This window comes from Thermobia domestica, chromosome 1 (genome assembly GCF_964235325.1).
Source record: "Thermobia domestica chromosome 1, izTheDome1.hap1.1, whole genome shotgun sequence".
Lineage (NCBI taxonomy): Eukaryota > Metazoa > Arthropoda > Insecta > Zygentoma > Lepismatidae > Thermobia > Thermobia domestica.
In genome coordinates this window covers 396,664,419-396,678,869 of record NC_137454.1, presented here as the reverse complement: position 1 = coordinate 396,678,869, position 14,451 = coordinate 396,664,419, and the positions used below count along the sequence as shown (strand labels likewise).

At 35.8% G+C, this 14,451-nt stretch overlaps 1 protein-coding gene across 3 annotated transcripts in view; it reads left to right on the top strand.

Moving 5' to 3' along the window:
* Positions 1-14,451, top strand: part of LOC145665454 (uncharacterized) — a 98,909-nt gene that overhangs the window by 31,390 nt on the left and 53,068 nt on the right. Inside the window, exon 1 of one of the 3 annotated variants that reach the window (XM_081732768.1) lies at positions 12,629-12,751. The exons of the other annotated variants lie outside the window; for them this stretch is intronic. The gene's annotated coding sequence lies outside the window, so the exon portion shown is untranslated. Of the gene's footprint in view, positions 1-12,628; positions 12,752-14,451 lie in introns of those variants that run through there. 3 annotated transcript variants of the gene reach the window in all.

The window sequence follows — 14,451 nt, the reverse complement described above, 5'->3', positions numbered from 1 at the left end:
AAAAGTGGCTGAGCATTCTTATCCATAAATTGAGTTGGGGAGGGAGCGAGAGTGAAGAAAGTTTAGCAACTCTATTGGTCAGTTATTCTGCTCCTTTGCACTGTTCCTCCGTTTTAATTATGATTCTCCTCTAGTGACTGTCCTTGAATAAAATAAGAAAATAAGAGTATAATAAAGAGAACATTGCAATTCAAAAAAGAATAAATGAATGTAGTTAAATGTCCACGGTTGCGAGTATTGATTCGGCGTTTGTCACCTGCTACAAATAACATGAATTAAACATAAGAAAAGCCCTCTGCACTTTCTGCAGCTCCTCGCGTACAGGCGAATAACCTTCCTCTCTTTTATGGACAGATGTTACTTTATTATGAAAATTTCAACGTTTACTTTTTTTATTATTTTCCTTCACAGATAGTGTTGTTTATTTATTTATTTATTTTGTATACAGATGCTACTGATGGGAATTCCAAGTAATGTGCTGTATCTGATTAGAATTTTCAAGCAGTTGTCCAACGATGCTATTTCGTGAGATAACTTTTCCGCGCAAAAGGAAGATTTGTTTTATTCTCTGTATTTTAGATGAAAGAAGTTGTTTGTACAGTCTGCTCTTGGAGGGCCTGAGTATCGATGTATCCAAAGGCTAAATTTGTTAAGTTTTCTTGGAAAACAGCGAAGGTATAAGTCAGTAGCGTAGCCAGGATGTGTGTTTGGGGGGGGGGGCAAGTGCTGTTATAGGTACATATAGAAAAAATTACAAACAAAAAAATATATAAACATAAAAATATATAAAAAATTACAAACATCAAAGTACCAAAATACATTGTCGGATCTCTTTGGGGGGACCCGGCCCCTCTGGCCCCCCTTCCCTACGCCACTGGTATAAGTGCTCCTGTTAAACTATACAACTCGTAAAGCATGCACGGTTACAAGGGTCAGATCCAGAATTTTCTGACGGGGATGCACCAATGGGCTGCTTGTACATTTGAATTTAATTTTTAAAAATACTTTTAGGCATCTGTAGTGTGAATGAGAAATTGCCCTGGAAATCCTCAGTGTCTGGTCCCGGGAATCGAACCCAGGACTCCGAATGCAAAATCAACGCTTTACCAATTGAGCCACGAACACTTTGTACCGGTATAATGTTCATTATATAGTTAGCTTGCTGCTTTAGATCAGGAATTTCTTTAATCATAGACACTTGAAAAATGAAATGAAATCATTAAGTTTTACGTCCCACTATTACGCCAGTTAGGCCAAAGGAGACGGCGATGATGAGAGATGAGTGAAATGGTAGAATGAAGAAAGTGGGAGGAAATGGGAGAGCCCTGACAAAACCTACGAGCACGGTGTTTGTCCACCACAAAGTCCACGCGGCGCAAACTGGGATCGAACCAGGGACCCCAAGCACCGGCGGTGAACGCTCTACCACTGAGCCACCGCCCCCCCCATAGACACTTGAATATGATGAATACTTCTATCGTACAAAATCTTGATAAAAGTGTTGCTATTTTCACTACTAGCTTCTCATTTTTGATAGTATATATTTATAACAAAGGAGGATGCACGTGCACCCCTCCTAAATTCGGCCCTGATGGTTATATATCTTCGCTCCATTGACTTCTATGGGAGAAGTGTTAATTCATGTTTATTCTTTGGTTCACTGGTTTGAAGTTTACCATCCCTTTCAGCAGCGAGGCTATATGAGACAAGAACCTATAAGTTAACGTTTATCTGAAACACATGACCTCCTGCCGGGAATCGAACACGGGTCTCCTGCATGGCAGGTGCCACTTGAGATTATCATGTTTCTAAGCCTAGCCACTGGGGTACTAATCCTGATGGCAATGTGAAATTTGCGTAAGATCTAAATTGAACTGTTTGGAATACAAAAACCCTTACCAGCGTTTCTGAAATTGTGGTCCTTCAGATATGTCCTTGTGGTCCTTTTAGATGGAACATTAGTCTATCAGAAATGGCTATATATAAATTAGTTTTGCTACACAGTTGTGAAACTATTGTAGACTTCCCAGTTATACGAATTCAACATTGAAACAGATGGGACTGTAATAGACGTATAGAGACAAAACCTGTTAACGTACTAAATTTTTACTACTTCTGGTCTTAGAGACATAAAGGAAAGATAGGATGCTGATTCGATTCCTAAAAGGTTTAACGCTATCTGTTACCGTTTTAGTTCTATGTCAATTAAGGTTGAAACCGGAAATGAATTACTTTTACTACTTCCTGTTTGGAACGGAGGTGGAACCTATTTTTTGGACGCTGAATCTATTTTTTTTTTAAATAGTCGTTACCAATTATTTTGTTCTATGTCTTTCAATGTTGAAAATCAAAAACAGTTGATTTCAACCACTTCCGGTTCGAGTACAAGATTAACGGAGGAGATAAAACCTATTATTGATATACTAAATAGACAAGGAAGGGTAACAGGGAAGGCCTATAGAATCACTCAATAAACGACGAACATCGTCATTAGTTTTAATGGCCTTTTCGTTATTTATTTGTTCGTGGTACTTTATTCATATCTAAAAATACGAAATGGTTACACAAAACCATACTATACAGAAGAGAACTATGTTTTCAAGACCTTTTAATTTATTCATTTAAACAGGCGAAGAAACTTTCCAGACGTGCTTTTTATCCATAAGAAACATTTTTTCAAAAATGTTTTCTGTTGTTTTGAATTTGAAACACTATCCAAAAGCAAAGAAATGTAGTTCTAATAACTACAGGTCATAATTACGGCATCATCGACAATTATGTCATTAGGGCAATCCCCAAAATTACAACACTAGGGCATCCGACGATGAAATACGGTAAATAAAAAGGTTACCTGAGTAATAATGTTTGGAAGTATCCCATACCGTCCGATTGGATTTTTGAAATGAAGATGGGTAAATCAACATTACTAAAGACAAATCCTCCAATATTTAACGAATTTTTGGGTAAAATTTTACAGCTTTCTTGTTATCTTTGCATTTGTCCCACTAACTTCACCTGATTCACTCTACGAATTGGAAACTACATATTGTTACTTCGTTGGGTCTTCAAAATACCGAAATTTCTTCCGCATTTGCAATTACACCGAGCCGTCCGGTGCTACTCGACGTCATCTTCAGTACAAAGACGTGCTAAAGTCCAGTACAAAGATTGCCAGCTCATACTAATTGGTTACTTTCAAATAAATTTAAGATTTCAGCATATTCTATATCAATTTTCTTCGTTATTATATGTTAAATAATAGCCAGAAAGAATTATTATAACTTATAGAATGAATAACCGGATCACCATGTCCGGTTTGTGTCTAGGTACGAAAACATTACATGCATACATTATATATATATAAGCATTCGTCTTGAAGATTTCAATCCTTCGCACTAATTTCCGGGCATGTGTGGATTACATACATATTTGTAGGCATGAAAATGTAATCAAATATACATGTCATAGAAATGCATACTCTGGTCAGAAAAATAATAATTTCAACATTATATATATATATATATATATATATATATATATATATATATATATATATATATATATATATATATATAATTGCCTTCGTCTTTAAAAGTTGAATCTATTGTACTTATTTCCGGACGATATCAGATTACTGACACACTGGGGTTTAGGCATTAAAACGTTATCAGACGTGTCTGTAATCTGGTCATGTCAAGAAGTGATTGCAATGGATTCAACTGTTCAAAACGAATGCAATAATATGCATCGTATACAGCATGTGTGTGTGCTAACGTATTCATATCTAAACCCAAAATCTGCACTCCTACACATGGTAATCCGCATGTGTCCAGAAGTGACTCGAATGAATATAACTCTTCAAGATGAATCAATGGTAACTCATAAACGTATGTCAGCCTGTCGGATAATGTTTTCATTCTGAAAGCCAAGTTGTAACCTGGACATGTTTGGAAGTGACTGTAATGGATTCGACTTTTTAAGACGAATGCAGTGATGTGTATATCATGTATGTATGGTAGCGTTTTCATGCCTAAACCCAAAATCTGTATTCCTCCAAGTTACTAGTACCAGAAGGCATGAGCATACTATGTTTTTGTTCGCGTAGTTTGGTTCACTGCAGTGAATTCAGGTGAAACTGCATTGCGTTCTTTTTGAAGGAAAGAAGGTAAATATTGACTTTCTTTTGTTTTCCTTTTGAATGTCATTTTTATTTTTTATTTTATTTTTTGTATTTGTTTAGCGTGTAGTGTGTCCTTTGGGTTTTAATTAACATTCGAGTGATGTAACGGACCCTGCATTTCAACTTGTTTCCGTGCTTTCTGGTAAACTAGAGATTTTTCTTCCTTTCTCTTTCGTGTTGTGGCGAGTGACATTGTAAAGGTTACTGCCTTCACCTTTGAGAACTTCACCTGTTAACGAGCTACTAGTTTGTCGCGTCGTCAAATATTGTATAACATTACCAGGTTCGGGTTACTTAGTCCACTTTCTTCAAAGAAAAAAAAAATGAACTGGATACAATTAGAAGGAAAGAATAGTTAACCAAACAGGTATTTATTATCTTTCTTGAGTATTAGTATTGCATTCGGACAGTTCCACCTTAGAGGGAAAGGAGGTTGCGGATGTGTGGATTATAACGACTTATTCTTTTAACATATGGTATGGCTATCAATTATTGATATTCTATTTTTCTTCGAACTAATTTGTTCTAATAAACAATATTTTTTTTTCTGCAAAAGTCATTGGATACGTTTGCGATGACGTAAAGCTATCGCTTGAGTAAATCAAAATGTACGTGAACCTTATTATCATTGTTTCTCTCTTGTTTAGGTTTTTATTCCGTTTTCTTTTGTTTCTCTCTCTCTCTCTCTCTGATGGCCGCGGTGGTTCAGTGGTACAGCGTTCACCTCTCGTGCATGGAGTCCTTGGTTCGATCCCAGCTCGCTCCAAATACGCTTTGTGGTGGACAAACATCGTGTGTGTGGGTTTTCTCGGGATTCTCCCGTTTCCTCCCACTTTCTTCATTCTACCGTTTCATTCATTTCTTAACATCATCGTCTCCTTTAGCCTAGCTGGCATTTCCGTCGGGCGTAAAAGTTAAAGGATTTTTTGTCACCAACTTCCTAAGTAAAAATGTAAAATTTGCCATTTTCATCTATACATTAGCGGAAAAGAATTCGTGGGCGAACTTTCACTGTCGATACTGTGAAAGGAGAATTTGCACATGAAAATATTCATTTCCTTCCCCCACCTCCCAAACATAACTATCTGGATGAAAGTTGGTTTCGTACATTTTCCAAATTTTTTTCTTCTCGTAGTTCTCAAATCCGATTTTAAAATTTCGAAAAGAGAAAAGGAACATAATCTTCAGTCAACATTTAGAACACAAGTAAGCAGTGGTTGTTTCAATGGATGGCTTGGGAAGAATCCGCTCTACGAAATTTCCCGTCGCTAATACATACTACCTCATTACCTGACATTGCCCAGGGAGGCTTAAATGTCATCGGGAACCATCATCAATCAGCTTAGACTATGGACTCAACATTAAACTCGATCTCTATGGATATTTTGTTTTTCACTCTTTTCATCCCCCCCCCCTTCCCCGCGCTACGCCAACTTAAACTGCGTCGTGACTGTCACTATTTATCATAGGAAACCCGGAAATTTGATTTAACACTAATATAGATTATTTTCATTATTTTTGCATTTCGTTCTCTCCCACCACACATCTAGGTTTACTGGTTACAGATGTTTTATCCCTTTTACCCCCCCATTAACTTTTTTCCAAAATGTAAGACATATGTATACCAAGTTTGGTTGAAATTGCTTCAGGGGTCCCATGTCATACTGGAATATATATCCACTTCGATATATAATCTCCCTCTCTTCCCTTGCAAGAATAAGGCAGAACTGAATGTGCCTGTACATCATTACTGGTATTTTCTCTTCTTCCCACAGTTTATTCGGATATTTTTCTTCTTTTCTGCTTCTTCAAATTTTATGGTATGGTTTATATTCGGGCCAATACAATATATATATATATTGTATTAACCCGAATATAAACCATACCATAAAATTTGAAGAAGCAGAAAAGAAGAAAAATATCCGAATAAACTGTGGGAAGAAGAGAAAATACCAGTAATGATGTACAGGCACATTCAGTTCTGCCTTATTCTTGCAAGGGAAGAGAGGGAGATTATATATCGAAGTGGAAGATGGTTTATACACCAATCGAAAGCTCTAATGGCACCTATTACGAAACTGTAATAAAATTTTTCCGAATGCATATACTGTACGGGTTATATGAATATACAGGGTGTCCAGAAATTCCTTTTTCACCCCTAGAAATCGCAAACGGTAAGACATGCCAAAACAGGAAAACACGTGTTTGATCATTTTAAAAGTACAACGTATCAAAACAAAAATTGTTTTCCTAGAGCCACTCGCAGGGTCCCAGGCGGGGTCCAACTCAAAAATTGCAAATAGTGACGGGATCAAGTAGCATATCGTTGGAAAGTTGTTGGGAAATGAACGAAGGCGAAAAAAGTCTCAACTCTCTAAAATTACAATGTGCAAAATGGGGGCCGGTCAAAATGTCAGCAAAAAGTCAGCATTGTAAAGTCTATGGCCACCCTCATAAATCTGAAATAATGCGACAGATGTCAAAACAGGGAAACACGTGGGTCTCATCATTTCGAAAGTAGAATGATTGAAAGTAAAAATATTTGTCCTAGGATCCTCCGCAAGGTCCCAGATGGGGTCCTACTCAAATTTTCAAATTTCAAGGGGGGGGAGGCAAATAGAATATTGTTTGAAAGCTGTTGTTAAATGAAACAACTACATGTGTATGGAAGTAGTCATTCACTGTGCATGTAACATGAACTACGATTTAGGACTTTTGTCAAACACAAATATCTAGAAAATCAGTTTCAGACTTTATTCAAACCATTTCCGATGCTATCTGATACAATATTCGGTGAAAATGGGAAAACTTAAAATTAAACATGCATATGACTCGTACCGTACATGCATTCGGACCAATAATATTACAGTTTCGTAATAAGCATAGTTAGTGCTTTCGATTAGTGTATAAACCATCTTCCACTTTGAAATATAATCTAGGTCCCGTTTCGTTTTCTTGTTCTTGTCGTTTCTTTTCTTTCTTTTTGTTTGGTTCTTTCTTTCTTTACACATTAATGGGCCGCAAAGAGGAGAATCTCACAATAGTCGCATTTCCTTTCTTTACGTTGCGTACACGAATTTAAGTGAAAGCAAACGAACACCCGACTACCGTAGAGCGTCCAGACTTGTTCCATCTGCTTTCATTTAACAACAGCTTTAAAACAATATGCTACTTGACCCCTCTTGAAATTTGAAAATTTTGAGTAGGACCCCGCCTGGGACCTTGTGGAGTATCCTAGGACAAATATTTTTACTTTCAATCATCCTCCTTTCGAAATGATGAGACCCACGTGTTTCCCTGTTTTGACATCTGTCGCACCATTTCAGATTTATGAGGGTGGCCATAGACTTTGCAATGCTGACTTTTGGCTGACATTTTGACCGGCCGCCATTTTGCACATGGTAATTTTAGAGAGTCGAGACTTTTTTCGCCTTCGTTCATTTCCCAACAGCTTCCCAACGATATGCTACTTGATCCCGTCACCATTTGCAATTTTTGAGTTGAACCTCGCCTGGGACCATGCGGGTGGTCCTGGGACAACAATTTTTGTTTTGATACGTTGTTCAACGATGGTTCAGCGATATCTGCTGAACGATGGACTGGAACACGGCTTCCATTGATTCAGAATCATGATCACCTTTGATCATAATGGGCGCGTGAATATTATTACTGCCAGAGGTTCGTATTTTGGGATGAGTCTCGCTTCTACCTGTTCAGTAGTGATAGCCTCGCACGGACTGCACGTTATCGTGGTGTGCAAGAATCTATCAGCTTGCATTGTAGAGCATGATAGTGGCCAAACGGCTAGAGAGCGCAGTCTCAACTATTACAATGTTCTCATAATAGGCTTATAGTAATCAGTCACACAGAAAATGGAAAAAACGTTGAGGTAACAGATATACTACCCTTATAGACGTATAGAATATGTAAAGGAAATTAACTACCGTTCAGAGGATTTCCTCCTTTCCTGGATTCACCGCTTGTATGTTACCTTCGCCAGAGTACCTATCTAACAATTGAAAAAAACTGAACTGACGCCTGATTACAGATATTTATTTGGTGGAATCTTAGTGTAATGGCCAAAAATTTCAATGGAAACTCTCATCTTCCTCAGCAGAGATAATCAGATTAATATGCGGTATGCGCCATAGTTCGGAGGTCCACACTAGAGCCGTGTGAAACCTGGATTTGAATATCGATAAATATCAAAGCTTGATCGAGATATCGAAAATATATTAAAGTAACCAGGAATATCGAATGCCGAAATATCGAAAAGTATTAAATACCGAAATGTCGAAAATGATCGAAAATTGAAAATATTAAACATCAGAATACCGACAAATGTCGAAATATAGAAAACAGTAAAATATTCTATATTAAAACATAAGAAAAATCAAAATCTTGCAATGTTGAAAAATATCAAATTGTTTATCGAAAAAGTTTTGTGGAATATTTCTCCTTAGAGTTCTACAAACTGAAAAGTCAGGGAAATATGATAAAATTTTGTACATCAGACAAATCCTCAAAAGGTGAAGTCTGCAGAAACTCCCTGAAGAAAGCAGTAGATGCCACTGTTATGAAGTGAAAACTGACTTTATCCAAGGTAGTAGGTATTGAATGTTAGTCTTTCTAAGATGAAAACCAAGATCTCAAACCTATTTCATTCTGTAAGTGAAAAACCTGTTACGAATATGTTCACTTAGTGTGTGAAACTTACTTAAAGTACACTGAATGTTGTTGATTGTAATCAGAATCACTGAATGCTTTCACGAAATTGGCAAAAATTCTTTGCGATTAGATTTTTAGCCAGAAATTTTCTGGAACAATTAGGAACATGGAATAAAAAGTAAAAGAAATGGTAATTTTTGCGTGAGTGCTACATACTAAAGCTATTAGCTACTATCACTTAACTACGTACTTCCTCAAGGAAAATTTTATATTCGAGGATTTATTATTTCGAGTTACCCTATGACACTGCCAGTGTCTGAATAACAATTCGAACACCAAGGAAAATTTATCCCACAAAAATTTTCTTCACGAGTGAGCCCAATGCTTAGGAAAGCGTTGCAGCCACGAAGGATACAAAGTTAAAGGTGCTTCCCTCTCTTCCCCCTCCCCTCTCCGTAGTCAGAGGTTGTGTTCTACTTGCAGGTGCGTATTGCGTGAAGTCACGCCCTCTCTTCTGCAAAATTTCAAGCATTCATTGATTTCGAACGGCGCAAATTTCTTTAGATTTTTTTTTTTTTTTTAAAACTGAAAATTAACTAAGAGTGAATCATAAAGTGATGACAACGATTGATACAGGGAGTTAGACTTACCACCGCCATCGATGCGTTGGTTACCTTTGCTGAAATCAGTCAATGTTATTGTAGTAGTAGTTTTTCCACTAAACGCAACAGAAATATATACACTCATGTCCAAAATTATTGTCGCATGTCTATAAATATGCTGTTGTAGGAATATAATTTGATAACGAATTCGCCTGGTATTTCTTGTAGTGTTAGTATGTGTATAATCGGCAAAGACATGTATGTGGAAAATTTCATGTCAAAAGAGCAGTAAATAAGAACAATAAAACAAAAATAAAACTTTCCTGTCCATTTAGCAACATTTTGTTTTACTCATTCGAATTTTCGTATTTATAATTCTTCTCCTATGAAATTTACCACAAATATACTTTTCTCGATTATACACATAGTATCAGTATTAAAAGTACCCTGCAAAATCATGATCAAATTATATTCTTACAAGAAGACAGTTATAGATATGCGACAATCATTTTGGACATAAGTGTACATAAAAGTAGTGTCTATTGGGTTGGAAGAAGGAACCAACTGATGGATTAAGAACACTGAACTTCACAATAAGTTACTGGTCAGTGAATATCATATAAATATTGAAGTCGAGACATATCCGAAATGGGCCGGACTCGCTGCATGTATAGATAATACTTACAGTGTGTATAGAGTCCTACAAATGACAAAATCTCATACGGATAATAAGATTGAAATGTCTAAGATGGGCGGGACACGTCGTTCGGATGATGTATAAAGTTCCTGTTGGAAAGCGTAGGAGAATTTGGGAGACTAAGAATAAAATGGGAGTTTAGGACTTTAGTGATGTAAGTAAACTTGTAATAATACAGAGCAGATTACCTTAGCAGAATACGAACCAACGGAAAGTTTAATTTCTGTAGTGATGAACCTTTGGAATCCTTAAGCCATACGAAAATGAAATGAAATGAAATCTTTGAGTTTTACGTCCCACGTTTATGCCGGTGAGGCTAAAGGAGACGGTGATGATGAGTAATGAATGAAATGGTGGAATGAAGAAAGTGGGAGGAAACGGGAGCATCCCGAGGAAACCCACGCACACGGTGTTTATCCACCACAAGCTTCACTTGGCGGGGCTGCGATCGAACCCGGGACCCCAAGCACCAGAGGCGAACGCTCTACCACTGAGCCACCGCGGCCCCCTTAAGCCATAAGAGTAAGTTGATCTATTTGTATGGAAAGGGTGTTGATCGTCCCTCTTCTCGGATCAACTGTTTTTTCGTTAACGTCCCACGATTATGCTCCGTTGCTAAAGGAGACGGTAATTATGATAATAAATGAAAAAATGAAATGAAATCTTTGAGTTTTACGTTCCACAGCTGGCGAGCTAAAGGAGACGATGAGGATGAGAAATAAAGGAAGTGGGAGAAAACGGGAGAACCGCGAGTAGAGATGGCCACATTTTTTCGAAAACGAAAAACGAAATTTTTTTCGAAAAAACGAAAAACGAAAAAATTTTCGAAAAAACGAACAACGAAAAGTTTTCCGAAAAACGAATTTTTTTTTCGAAAACGAAAAACGAAAAATTTTTCGAAAAAACGAAAAAGACGAAAAATGAAATTTCCGAAAATCGGAAAACAGATTTTTTTGAATCCCTAACCCCGAGGAAACCCATGCACACGGTGCTTGTTCACTACAAAGTTCACTTGGCGCGAGCTGGGATCGAACTAGGGACCTCATGCACCAGAGGTGAACGCTCTACCACTGAGCCACCGCGGTTCCATGATAATAAATGAAATGGTGGAATTAAGAAAGTGAGAAGAAACGGGAGAACTACAGGAAAACCTACGAAAACAGTGTTTGTCCTCCATAAAGCCCACTTCGAGTGAGCTCGGAACAAACGAGGAACTCCACGAATCAGAATTGAACGCTTCCTGAGATCAATTTCGTTTGTAAGGATATATCCAGTTGTAAATGATTCTATTGGCTAAAAGACTTTGGTTAATATGTGCAAGAAATTTCTGGATAATACATTTAGTGCTTTCTACGTGTATAGATCAAAAGATAAAAACAAAATTTTTTACTGTATGAAGGTCATAGATTTTGTAGCTACATAAAATGTGACGTCAGAGTTGAGTAATTTCGGAAAAAATAAGAAAAAGCAAGAAAGAAGTTTTAAAAAAAAGGAAGTGAAACTTGTTGGAATGCCAGAGAAACGCTGGTGTTCTGGTCTCTGAAGCTTCCGTCAATAAAAATCTCTCAACTCTTGGAGCGTATTTGTTGTTTGTATCCCGTAGTTGTAACAGTGATGGTTGCTTTTCAGGAAACAGATATTCAAGGGGAAAATGTAAGATAAATTTTATATTCGTTAATTGCCTTTTATTCGCATTTGGATTTCTAGTAATATATTTTATGTTCAAATTTAGAATTACTAATAGTGCAGTTTGTTACAGTGAAGAGTTACAGTACGTATCACTCGTAGACTAAAGACTGTTTTCTAATTGGTATGTCCCAGTTAATGTCCATTTGCATATTTTTAATAGAAAAATAGGTTTACATACCATCTTATAACTACCTGTAGAATAAGATCATAATAATTCGAAATTTCTTGCCCTAGGATTATGTCCTATACGATTGAGTGTCTTGTCACGTTTAGCGGCGTGTACATATATTTTATGCACATGTTGGCTATTGTAATGAAACCATAAACTAAGAATTTAACAAAATCATTTTTATTCATAAAAATCATAATGACAATTCGGAAGGTAAAAATGGAACGAAGTTTCTTGTAATATCTTAACTTTTGGATACGTGCATAACATTATTTTTAAGTCATAAGGACAGTATTTGTAATTAAGAAATCGTTGGCAGAACCAAAATAGTCAAGACAAATAACGTTTTTCAGTAGTAATTAATTCGGATAAAATCACGAAATAGATTAAAGCAAACCTCAGGGTAAATTAAAGATCAAAAATACTTATTTTCACATCATTAGATAACAACAATATTTTGTCAAAAAATGTAATTAGGACTTTTCTAAAATTTTGTAAATTTTTATATTGGCTTTTGGCAAAGTAAAAAGGAAAAATAATTAAAGCAAACAAGGACAATAGTCCATATAAAATGACTAAAGTTTGCAACTAAAAACTCATTGTGCATTCTGTATTCTACATTTTGCATTCTGGATTTTGCATTCTGAATCCTGCATCCAACATCGAAATGGAAAGGTTTATAAGAGATTACAAATACCGCAAGAGAGACCATTGTTTGGTCAAAACTAAGCAGAATATGGTATAAGGTAAAGTATGACATCAGGGAACTTAAGCTATCTATTTGCATGTGACATGATATTAGGAGGCCTCCGAAAGTGACCAGCAAATTTGAATAATTAAATATTTAGTTTATTTCTGTCATTGGCTTAGCATTGAGTGAACGTATAAATTGTCTGTTATACAATTAAGCTAACATATTATGTCTGGTTTTGAACTCAACACTTTTGAATGTTCACAGATTAAATTGTTACAAAAAGTATCCACTACACTACCGTTGTAAGCTTAGATCATCAATAAAATATTATCATTTATAACAACAAAAGATTATAATCATTCGTTTTAATTTCACTCCATAATTTAATTTACTAATTCACTGTTTATCTTTTTGTTATTGATATAATTTGATGTTTATTTCTTTCTTTATTTTATTTTATTTTTATTTATTTTTTTGTTCTTATGCTACACTATTACTGGTGGCCATGTGCGTATGTTACGCACGCTTCACGCATTACCCAATAGGCCAATGAAGTTGTTGGTCGTAGAATAAAATGTCTGATTATGGAGTTTAAAAAGTACTGAGAAACTTAAAAGATTTATTATTATTAATTAATTAATTAATTAATTTATTTATTTATTTATTTATTTAGTTAGTTAGTTAGTTATTCTGCCCTTCAGATGTCCTGGGACTTTTTTTTTTTTTTAATTTTAGATTTGGACTTGAAAATGTTTGGTTCATGTTTTCCGATCTTCAGCTTTCTCTTTGAACTCCCAATATTTTTTATTTTTCAAATCATGGATCAGTTTTGTTCTTCTTCCTATTCCTCACTTTCCTTCCATCTTTCCTTGTATGGCGGTATGAAGAAGACAATTTCTTCGCAAGATGTGCCCAATCCAGTTGGCTCTTCTACGAAGGATGGTGGCTAGAAGCGTCCTCTTCTCTCCTATTCGTTTTAAAACATCTTCGTTTGTTACTCTCTCTCTGTTCCATGTTATCTTCTCGATCTTCCTCTAACTTCAAATTTCGAAGCTCTCTAAATATTTCTTCTCTAACTTCCGTAATGGTTTGTCTCTGAACCGTACAGTCCAATACTCCTTATATAGCACTTGACCAGTTTCTTGTTTAGTCCAATATTAAGCCTACTAATGAATAGTGGTCTTTTCTTGTTGAATGTCTCTTTGACTATGGCTATTCTTTACCCAGTCTCTTCTCTCGACCTAATCTCTTTGGTCCAGTAAGCCTTAAATATTTATAGATAATATTTGCAAAATCCTAGCAATTGAACTAAAACTGTTTCAAGGTCTATTCTGGTGTGTCAGAATTCAGGATGTCATTTTATAATGTTTGGACACCGAAATTTCTGTTCTATATGAAAGCTAAGGCCTTGAAAATAAATACCGGTTGTCGAATACCGGCTTCGTCTGTGTTCTTTTAGCTCTTTGATTTCTGTGGGGGAATCATTTTTCTGTTTTCTCTCAAACGAACAGGAATTTAATTGTTTGATTTTACTGATTTCTTTTTCAAATTTATTTATATATAACTTATTTCGTGAAAATTAAATTTCATTTTATATATAATTTAAATATTTAATAATTAAATTTAATATAAGCAATATTTTTTATATTTAATTAAATTTCAGTTTGAAAAAGCAAGATATATCTATGACCGACAAACTGTAGGAGGTGATTCCTTACATCAAAATAAGAAAGAAAGTTCATATGGACCTGT